The sequence below is a fragment of the Chiloscyllium punctatum genome, chromosome 30, assembly GCF_047496795.1.
Source record: "Chiloscyllium punctatum isolate Juve2018m chromosome 30, sChiPun1.3, whole genome shotgun sequence".
NCBI classification, from domain to species: Eukaryota; Metazoa; Chordata; class Chondrichthyes; order Orectolobiformes; family Hemiscylliidae; genus Chiloscyllium; species Chiloscyllium punctatum.
In genome coordinates this window covers 20,918,021-20,930,169 of record NC_092768.1, presented here as the reverse complement: position 1 = coordinate 20,930,169, position 12,149 = coordinate 20,918,021, and positions in this window count along the sequence as shown.

Here is a 12,149-nt window from a genome sequence, read left to right as displayed (position 1 = left end):
CCCTCACACACACTCACTACCCTCCCACTCACACACACTCACTACCCTCCCACTCACACACACTCACTACCCTCTCCCTCACACATACTCACTACCCACCCCCCTCACACACACTCACTACCCTCCCCCTCACACACACTCACTACCCTCCCCCTCACACAAACTCACTACCCTCTCCCTCACACACACTCACTACCCTCCCACTCACACACACTCACTACCCTCTCCCTCACACACACTCACTACCCTCTCCCTCACACACACTCACTACCCACCCCCTCACACACACTCACTACCCTCTCCCTCACACACACTCACTACCCTCTCCCTCACACACACTCACTAACCTCTCCCTCACACATACTCACTACCCACCCCCCTCACACACACTCACTACCCTCCCCCACACACACACTCACTACCCTCCCCCTCACACACACTCACTACCCTCCCACTCACACACACTCACTACCCTCCCCCTCACACACACTCACTACCCTCCCCTCACACACACTCACTAACTTCCTCCTCACACACACTCACTACCCTCCCCCACACAAACACTCACTATCTTCCTCCTCGCACACACACTCACTACCCTTCCCACTCACACACTCACTAACCCCTCCCTCACACACACTCACTACCCTCTCCCTCACACATACTCACTACCCTCCCCCTCACACACACTCACTACCCTCCCCCACACAAACACTCACTATCTTCCTCCTCGCACACACACTCACTACCCTCCCCTCACACACACTCACTACCCTCCCCCTCACACACACTCACTACCCTCCCCACTCACACACACTCACTACCCTCCCCTCACACACACTCACTACCCTCCACCACACAAACACTCACTATCTTCCTCCTCGCACACACACTCACTACCCTCACCCTCACACACACTCACTACCCTCCCCCTCACACACACTCACTACCCTCCCCACTCACACACACTCACTACCCTCTCCCTCACACACACTCACTACCCTCCCCCACACAAACACTCACTACCCTCCCACTCACACACACTCACTACCCTCCCACTCACACACACTCACTACCCTCTCCCTCACACACACTCACTACCCTCCCACTCACACACACTCACTACCCTCCCACTCACACACACTCACTAACCCCTCCCTCACACACACTCACTACCCACCCACCTCACACACACTCACTACCCTCCCACTCACACACACTCACTACCCTCTCCCTCACACACACTCACTACCCACCCACCTCACACACACTCACTACCCTCCCACTCACACACTCACTAACCCATCCCTCACACACACTCACTACCCTCCCTCACACACACTCACTACCCTCCCTCACACACACTCACTACCCTCGCACTCACACACTCACTAACCCCTCCCTCACACACACTCACTACCCACCCACCTCACACACACTCACTACCCTCCCCACTCACACACACTCACTACCCTCTCCCTCACACACACTCACTACCCTCCCTCACACACACTCACTACCCTCCCACTCACACACTCACTAACCCCTCCCTCACACACACTCACTACCCTGCCCCTCACACAAACTCACTACCCTCCCCCTCACACACTCACTAACCCCTCCCTCACACACACTCACTACCCTCCCCCTCACACACACTCACTACCCTCCCCCACACACACTCACTACCCACCCCTCACACACACTCACTACCCTCCCACTCACACACTCACTAACCCCTCCCTCACACACACTCACTAACCACCCCCCTCACACACACTCACTGCCCTCCCCCCCACACACACTCACTACCCACCCCCCTCACACACACTCACTACCCTCCCCCCTCACACACACTCACTACCCTCCCCCCTCACACACACTCACTACCCTCTCCCTCACACACACTCACTACCCTCCCCCTCACACACACTCACTACCCTCCCACTCACACACTCACTAACCCCTCCCTCACACACACTCACTACCCTCCCACTCACACACACTCACTACCCTCCCCCTCACACACACTCACTACCCTCCCACTCACACACTCACTAACCCCTCCCTCACACACACTCACTACCCTCCCACTCACACACTCACTAACCCCTCCCTCACACACACTCACTACCCTCCCACTCACACACACTCACTACCCTCCCACTCACACACTCACTACCCTCCCCCTCACACACACTCACTACCCCCCCCTCACACACACTCACTACCCTCCCCCCACACACACACTCACTACCCACCCCCCTCACACACACTCACTACCCTCCCCCCTCACACACACTCACTACCCTCTCCCTCACACACACTCACTACCCTCCCCCCTCACACACACTCACTACCCTCCCCTCACACACACTCACTACCCTCCCCCCACACAAACACTCACTATCTCCTCCTCACACACACACTCACTACCCTCCCCCTCACACACACTCACTACCCTCTCCCTCACACACGCACTACCCTTCCCCCTCACAAACACTCACTACCTCTCCCCCCATACACACTCACTACCCTCCACCCACACACACTCACTACCCCCCCCACACACACTCACTACCCTCCCCCTCACACACACTCACTACCCTCCCCTCACACACACACTCACTACCCTCCCCCTCACACACACTCACTACTCTCCCCCACACACTCACTACCCTCCCCTTCACACACACTCACTACCCTTCCCCTCACACACACTTGCTACCCACCCCTTCACACACACTCACTACCCTCCCCCTCACAAAAACTCACTACAATCCCCTCACACACTCACTACCCTCCCCCTCACACACACTCACTACCCTCCCCCTCACACACTCACTACCCCCTCTCACACACACACTCACTACCCTCCCCCTCACAACACTCACTACTCTCCCCCCACACACTCACTACCCTCCCCCTTCACACACACTCACTACCCTTCCCCTCACACACACTCACTATCCTCCCCCTACACGCACTCACTACCCTCCCCCTCACACACTCACTACCCTCCCCCCTCACACACACTCACTACCCTCCCCCTCCCACACTCACTACCCCCTCTCACACACACACTCACTACCCTCCCCCTCACACACACTCACTACCCTCTCCCTCACACAGACTCACTACCCTCCCCCTCACACATTCTCACTACCCACCCCCTCACACACACACTCACTACCCTCCCCCTCACACACATCCACTACCCTCCCCCTCACACAGTCTCTCTCTACCCTCCCCCTCACACATACACACTACCCTCCCCCTCACACACACACTCACTACCCTCCCCCCACACACACACTCACTACCCTCCCCCTCACACACACTCACTACCCTCCCCCTCACATACACTCACTACCCTCCCCCTCACATACACTTCTCTACCCTCCCCTTCACACACTCACAACCCTCCCCCCTCACACACACTCACTACCCTCCCACACACACACTCACTAACCCCTCCCTCACACACACTCACTACCCTCCCACTCACACACACCACTACCCTCCCACTCACACACTCACTACCCTCCCCCTCACACACACTCACTACCCTCCCCCTCACACACACTCACTACCCTCCCCCCACACACACTCACTACCCTCCCCCTCACACACACTCACTACCCTCCACTCACACACTCACTAACCCCTCCCTCACACACACTCACTACCCACCCCCCTCACACACACTCACTACCCTCCCCCCACACACACACTCACTACCCACCCCCCTCACACACACTCACTACCCTCCCCCCTCACACACACTCACTACCCTCTCCCTCACACACACTCACTACCCTCCCCCCTCACACACACTCACTACCCTCTCCCTCACACACACTCACTACCCTCCCCCCTCACACACACTCACTACCCTCCCCCTCACACACACTCACTACCCTCCCCCCACACAAACACTCACTATCTTCCTCCTCACACACACACTCACTACCCTCCCCCTCACACACACTCACTACCCTCTCCCTCACACACGCACTACCCTTCCCCCTCACAAACACGCACTACCCTCCCCCCATACACACTCACTACCCTCCACCCACACACACTCACTACCCCCCCCACACACACTCACTACCCTCCCCCTCACACACACTCACTACCCTCCCCCTCACACACACACTCACTACCCTCCCCCTCACACACACTCACTACTCTCCCCCACACACTCACTACCCTCCCCTTCACACACACTCACTACCCTTCCCCTCACACACACTTGCTACCCTCCCCTTCACACACACTCACTACCCTCCCCCTCACAAAAACTCACTACACTCCCCTCACACACTCACTACCCTCCCCCTCACACACACTCACTACCCTCCCCCTCACACACTCACTACCCCCTCTCACACACACACTCACTACCCTCCCCCTCACAACACTCACTACTCTCCCCCCACACACTCACTACCCTCCCCCTTCACACACACTCACTACCCTTCCCCTCACACACACTTGCTACCCTCCCCTTCACACACACTCACTATCCTCCCCCTACACGCACTCACTACCCTCCCCCTCACACACTCACTACCCTCCCCCTCACACACACTCACTACCCTCCCCCTCCCACACTCACTACCCCCTCTCACACACACACTCACTACCCTCCCCCTCACACACACTCACTACCCTCTCCCTCACACAGACTCACTACCCTCCCCCTCACACATACTCACTACCCTCCCCCTCACACACACACTCACTACCCTCCCCCTCACACACATCCACTACCCTCCCCCTCACACAGTCTCTCTCTACCCTCCCCCTCACACATACTCACTACCCTCCCCCTCACACACACACTCACTACCCTCCCCCTCACACACACACTCACTACCCTCCCCCTCACACACACTCACTACCCTCCCCCTCACATACACTTCTCTACCCTCCCCTTCACACACTCACTACCCTCCCCCCTCACACACACACTCACTACACTCCCCCTCACACACACACTCACTACCCTCCCCCTCACACACACTCACTACCCTCCCCCTCACACACACTTCTCTACCCTCCCCTTCACACACTCACTACCCTCCCCCCTCACACACACACTCACTACCCTCCCCCACACACACACTCACTACCCTCCCCCTCACACACACCCACTACCCTCCCCCCTCACACACACTCACTACTCTCCCCCTCACATACACACACACTATCTTCGTCCTCACACACACTCACTACCCTCCCCGTTACACACTCAGTACCATTCCCCCTCACACACACTCACTACTCTCCCCCTCACACACACACTCACTACCCTCCCCTCACACACACTCACTATCCTCCCCCTCACACACTCTCTCTACCCTCCCCTTCACACATTCACTATCCTCCCCCCTCATACACACACTCACTACACTCCCCCTCACACACACTCACTATCTTCGTCCTCACACACACACTCACTACCCTCCCCCTCACACACACTCACTACCCCCTTCACACACAGTCACTACCCTTCCCCATCACACACACTCACTACTCTCCCCCTCACATACACACACACTATCTTCGTCCTCACACACACTCACTACCCTCCCCCTCACACACACACTCACTACCCTCCCCCTCACACACACTCACTACCCTCCCCCCTCACACACACACTCACTACCCTCCCCCACACACACACTCACTACCCTCCCCCTCACACACACCCACTACCCTCCCCCCTCACACACACTCACTACTCTCCCCCTCACATACACACACACTATCTTCGTCCTCACACACACTCACTACCCTCCCCGTTACACACTCAGTACCATTCCCCCTCACACACACTCACTACTCTCCCCCTCACACACACACTCACTACCCTCCCCTCACACACACTCACTATCCTCCCCCTCACACACTCTCTCTACCCTCCCCTTCACACATTCACTATCCTCCCCCCTCATACACACACTCACTACACTCCCCCTCACACACACTCACTATCTTCGTCCTCACACACACACTCACTACCCTCCCCCTCACACACACTCACTACCCCCTTCACACACAGTCACTACCCTTCCCCATCACACACACTCACTACTCTCCCCCTCACATACACACACACTATCTTCGTCCTCACACACACTCACTACCCTCCCCCTCACACACACACTCACTACCCTCCCCCTCACACACACGCACTACCCTCCCCCTCACACACACTCACTACCCTCCCCCTCACACACACTTCTCTACCCTTCCCTTCACACACTCACTACCCTCCCCCCTCACACACACACTCACTACACTCCCCCCACACACACACTCACTACCCTCCCCCACACACTCACTAACTTACCCCTCACACACAACCACTACCCTCTCCCTCACACAGACTCACTACCCTCCCCCTCACACAAACTTACTACGCTCCCCCTCACACACACTCACTACCCTCCCCGTTACACACTCAGTACCATTCCCCCTCACACACACTCACTACTCTCCCCCTCACACACACACTCACTACCCTCCCCTCACACACACTCACTATCCTCCCCCTCACACACTCTCTCTACCCTCCACTTCACACACTCACTATCCTCCCTCCTCACATACACACTCACTACACTCCCCCTCACACACACTCACTATCTTCGTCCTCACACACACACTCACTATCCTCCCCCCTCACACACAGTCACTACCCTCCCCCCTCACACACACTCACTACTCTCCCCCTCACATACACACACACTATCTTCGTCCTCACACACACTCACTACCCTCCCCCTTACACACTCAGTACCATTCCCCCTCACACACACTCACTACTCTCCCCCTCACACACACTCACTACCCTCCCCCTCACACAAACTCACTACCATCCCCCTCAAACACACTCACTACCCTCCCCCTCACACTCACTACCCTCCCCCTCACACACACACTCAGTACCCTCCCCCCTCACACACACTCACTACTTTCTCCCTCACACACGCACACTCACTATCTTCGTCCTCACACACACACACTCACTACCCTCCCCCTCACACACACACTCACTACCCTCCCCCTCACATACACACTCACTACCCTCCCCCTCACACAAACTCACTACCCTCCCCCTCACACACACTCACTACGCTCCCCCTCACACACACTCACTACCCTCCCCCTCACACAAACTCACTACCATCCCCTCACACACACTCACTACCCTCCCCCTCACACACACACTCACTACCCTCCCCCTCACACAAACTCACTACCCTCCCCCTCACACACACTCACTACTCTCTCCCTCACACACGCACACTCACTATCTTCGTCCTCACACACACACACTCACTACCCTCCCCCTCACACACACTCACTACCCTCCCCCTCACACACACTCACTACCCTCCCCCTCACACCCACACTCAGTACCCTCCCCCCTCACACACACATTCACTACCCTCCCCCTCACACACACTCACTACCCTCCCCCTCACACACACACTCAGTACCCTCCCCCTCACACACACTCACTACTCTCTCCCTCACACACACACACTCACTATCTTCGTCCTCACACACACACACTCACTATCCTCCCCCTCACACACACTCACTACCCTCCCCCTTACACACTCAGTACCATTCCCCCCTCACACACTCACTACTCTCCCCCTCACACACACACTCACTACCCTCCCCCTCACACACTCTCACTACTCTCCCCCTCACACACACACTCACTACCCTCCCCCTCACACACTCACTACCCTCCCGCCTCACACACACTCACTACCCTCCCCCTCACACACTCACTACCCCCTCTCACACACACACTCACTACCCTCCCCCTCACAACACTCACTACTCTCCCCCCACACACTCACTACCCTCCCCCCTCACACACACTCACTACCCTCCCCCTCACACACTCACTACCCCCTCTCACACACACACTCACTACCCTCCCCCTCACAACACTCACTACTCTCCCCCCACACACTCACTACCCTCCCCTTCACACACACTCACTACCCTTCCCCTCACACACACTCTCACTACCCTCCCCCTCACACACACTCTCACTACCCTCCCCCCTCACACACTCAGTACCCTTCCCCCTCATACACACTCAGTACCCTTCCCCCTCACACACACTCAGTACCCTCCCCCTCACACACACACTCACTACCTCCCCCTCACACACACTCACTACTCTTCCCCTCACACACACTCTCTCTACCCTCCCCTTCACAACTCACTAACCTCCCCCTCACACACACACTCACTACCCTCCCCCTCACACACACTCACTACCCTCCCCCTCACACACACTCACTACCCTCCCCCTCACACACACTCACTACCCCCTCTCACACACACACTCACTACCCTCCCCCTCACAACACTCACTACTCTCCCCCCACACACTCACTACCCTCCCCTTCACACACACTCACTACCCTTCCCCTCACACACACTCTCACTACCGTCCCCCTCACACACACTCACTACCCTTCCCCTCACACACACTCTCACTACCCTCCCCCCTCACACACTCAGTACCCTTCCCCCTCACACACACTCAGTACCCTTCCCCCTCACACACACTCAGTACCCTCCCCCTCACACACACACTCACTACCTCCCCCTCACACACACTCACTACTCTTCCCCTCACACACACTCTCTCTACCCTCCCCTTCACAACTCACTAACCTCCCCCTCACACACACACTCACTACCCTCCCCCTCACACACACTCACTACCCTTCCCCTCACACACACTCTCACTACCCTCCCCCTCACACACTCAGTACCCTTCCCCCTCACACACACTCAGTACCCTTCCCCCTCACACACACTCAGTACCCTCCCCCTCACACACACACTCACTACCTCCCCCTCACACACACTCACTACTCTTCCCCTCACACACACTCACTACCCTCCCCTTCACAACTCACTAACCTCCCCCACACACACACTCACTACCCTCCCCCTCACACACACCCACTACCCTCTCCCTCACACACACACTCACTACACTCCCCCCACACAAACACTCACTACCCTCCCCCTCACACACTCAGTACCCTTCCCCCTCACACACACTCAGTACCCTTCCCCCTCACACACACTCAGTACCCTCCCCCTCACACACACACTCACTACCTCCCCCTCACACACACTCACTACTCTTCCCCTCACACACACTCACTACCCTCCCCCTCACACACACTTACTACCCTCCCCCTCACACACTCAGTACCCTTCTCCCTCACACACACTCATTACCCTCCCCCTCACACACACACTCACTACCCTCCCCCTCACACACACACTCACTACCCACCCCTTCACACACACTCACTACCCTCCCCTCAAACACACTCACTACCCTCCCCCTCACACACACTCACTACCCTCCCCTCACACACACTCACTACCCTCCCCCTCACACACACTCTCTCTACCCTCCCCTTCACACACTCACTACCCTCCCCCCTCACACACACACTCACTACACTCCCCCCCACACACACACTCACTATCCTCTCCCCTCACACACACACTCACTACCCTCCCCCTCACACACACACACTACCCTCCCCCTCACACACACTCACTACCCTCCCCTCACACACACTCACTACCCTCCCCCTCACACACACTCTCTCTACCCTCCCCTTCACACACTCACTACCCTCCCCCCTCACACACACTCACTACACTCCCCCTCACACACACTAAATACCCTCCCCCCGCACACACACTCACTACACCCCCCCACACACACTCACTACTCTCCCCCTCACATACGCACACACTATCTTCATCCTCACACACACTCAATACCCTCCCCCTTACACACTCAGTACCATTCCCCCTCACACACACTCACTACCCTCCCCCTCACACACACTCACTACCCTCCCCCTCACACACACACTCACTACCCTCCCCCCTCACACACACACTCACTACCCTCCCCCCTCACACACACACTCACTACCCTCCCCCTCACAAACACTCACTACCCTCCCCCTCACATACTCTCTCTCTACCCTCCCCTTCACACACTCACTACCCTCCCCCCTCACACACTCACTCACTACACTCCCCCCTACACACACTCACTACCCTCCCCCTCACACACACTCACTATCCTCCCCCTCACACACACTCTCTCTACCCTCCCCTTCACACACTCTCTCTACCCTCCCCTTCACACATTCACTATCCTCCCCCCTCACATACACTCACTACACTCCCCCTCACATACACACTCACTATCTTCGTCCTCACACACACACTCACTACCCTCCCCCTCACACACACTCACTACCCCCCTCACACACACTCACTACCCTCCCTCCTCACACACACTCACTACTCTCCCCCTCACATACACACACACTATCTTCGTCCTCACACACACTCACTACCCTCCCCCTTACACACTCAGTACCATTCCCCCTCACACACACTCACTACTCTCTCCCTCACACACACACACTCACTATCTTCGTCCTCACACACACACACTCACTACCCTCCCCCTCACACACTCAGTACCATTCCCCCCCTCACACACTCACTACTCTCCCCCTCACACACACACTCACTACCCTCCCCCCTCACACACTCATTACCCTCCCCCTCACACACACTCATACTCTCCCCCTCACGCACACTCACTACCCTCCCCCTCACACAGTCACTACCCTCCCCCCTCACACACACTCACTACCCTCCCCCCTCACACACACTCACTACCCTCCCCCTCACACACACTCAGTATGATTCCCCCTCACACACACTCACTACCCTCCCCCTCACACACACTCACTACCCTCCCCCTCACACACACACTCAGTTCCCTCCCCCCCTCACACACAGACTCACTACCTTCCCCCTCACACACAGTGTGTGTGTCATGACCTTGACACTGGGGCAGAATATCCCCTTTGGGAACTATCGGATCACCTTGATTGGCCAATACAGGGAAACCGCACACCTGCTATCTGATAATTGTATGAAAATTGGATGAATCCTTGCCTGATCTTCCTGCATTTACATTGCACCCGTGATCCCAGTATACACCAACACACAAAGGCCAGAATAAATCTGGTTCCTGTTTTCAGCTAATTTTTATGTGGGTCCTTGAAAAGACACCTTCATGCGGCATCTGTTGACGGTGTTTGGGATGTCTGTGTGTGTGCATCTGATTGTCTGAATGTGTGTGAATGTGTCTCAGTGTGTCTGAGTGTGTCTGTGAATATGTGTGTCTCAGTGTGAATGAGTGTGTCTGTGAATGTGTATGTCTGTGTGAGTGTGTCTGTGAATGTGTGTGTCTGACTGTGTGCGTGTGTCTGTGAATGTGTGTGTCTGACTGTGTTAGTGTGTCCTTGAATATGTGTGTCTGACTGTGTGAGTGTGTCTGTGAATGTGTGTCTAACTGTGTGAGCGTGTCTCTGACTGTGGAGGTGTCTGTGAATGTGTTTCTCTGATTGTGTGAGCGTGTCTGTGAATTTGTGCGTCTGACTGGGTGAGTGTGTCTGTGAATGAGCGTGTCTGTGAATGTGTGTGTCTGTGTGAGCGTGTCTGTGAATGTGTGTGTCTGACTGTGTGAGCATATCTGTGAATGTGTGTGTCAGTGTGTCAGACTGCATGTGAGTTTCTGTGTATATGTATATGTCAGTGGATATATCTGCCTGTGTCCAATCCTGAAAGGGAGACATGTGATATTTGGTAAATAATAAGATGAATACAAGCAAAGAGCTATCGCAATTTCAGTGGACTCCAGCTTCAGGAACATTAAAAATAATAAACTTTTAAAAATTTGTACAATTTGTTACTTTGGTGTCCTGCCTGCTCTTTCCACAAGAAGCATAATGTGGGTCAGGGAGAGGAAACACTTTAAGGCAAGTTGATGTCCTGTGGTCTCACAGTGAAAGGTACATTTACTGCATTACTCCTGTATCTAAAGCAGCTGAAGTTTGATGGTCAAAATCTGACCTCAAGCAAGTACATAGGAATTGTGCACTTTCTATAAGGACAGACTGAGGACACAAAATGTACTGTCCTTATCTTCTGCTGTTCCATTGCTCAGTCACCTGGACTGCACATTTCATAATGTT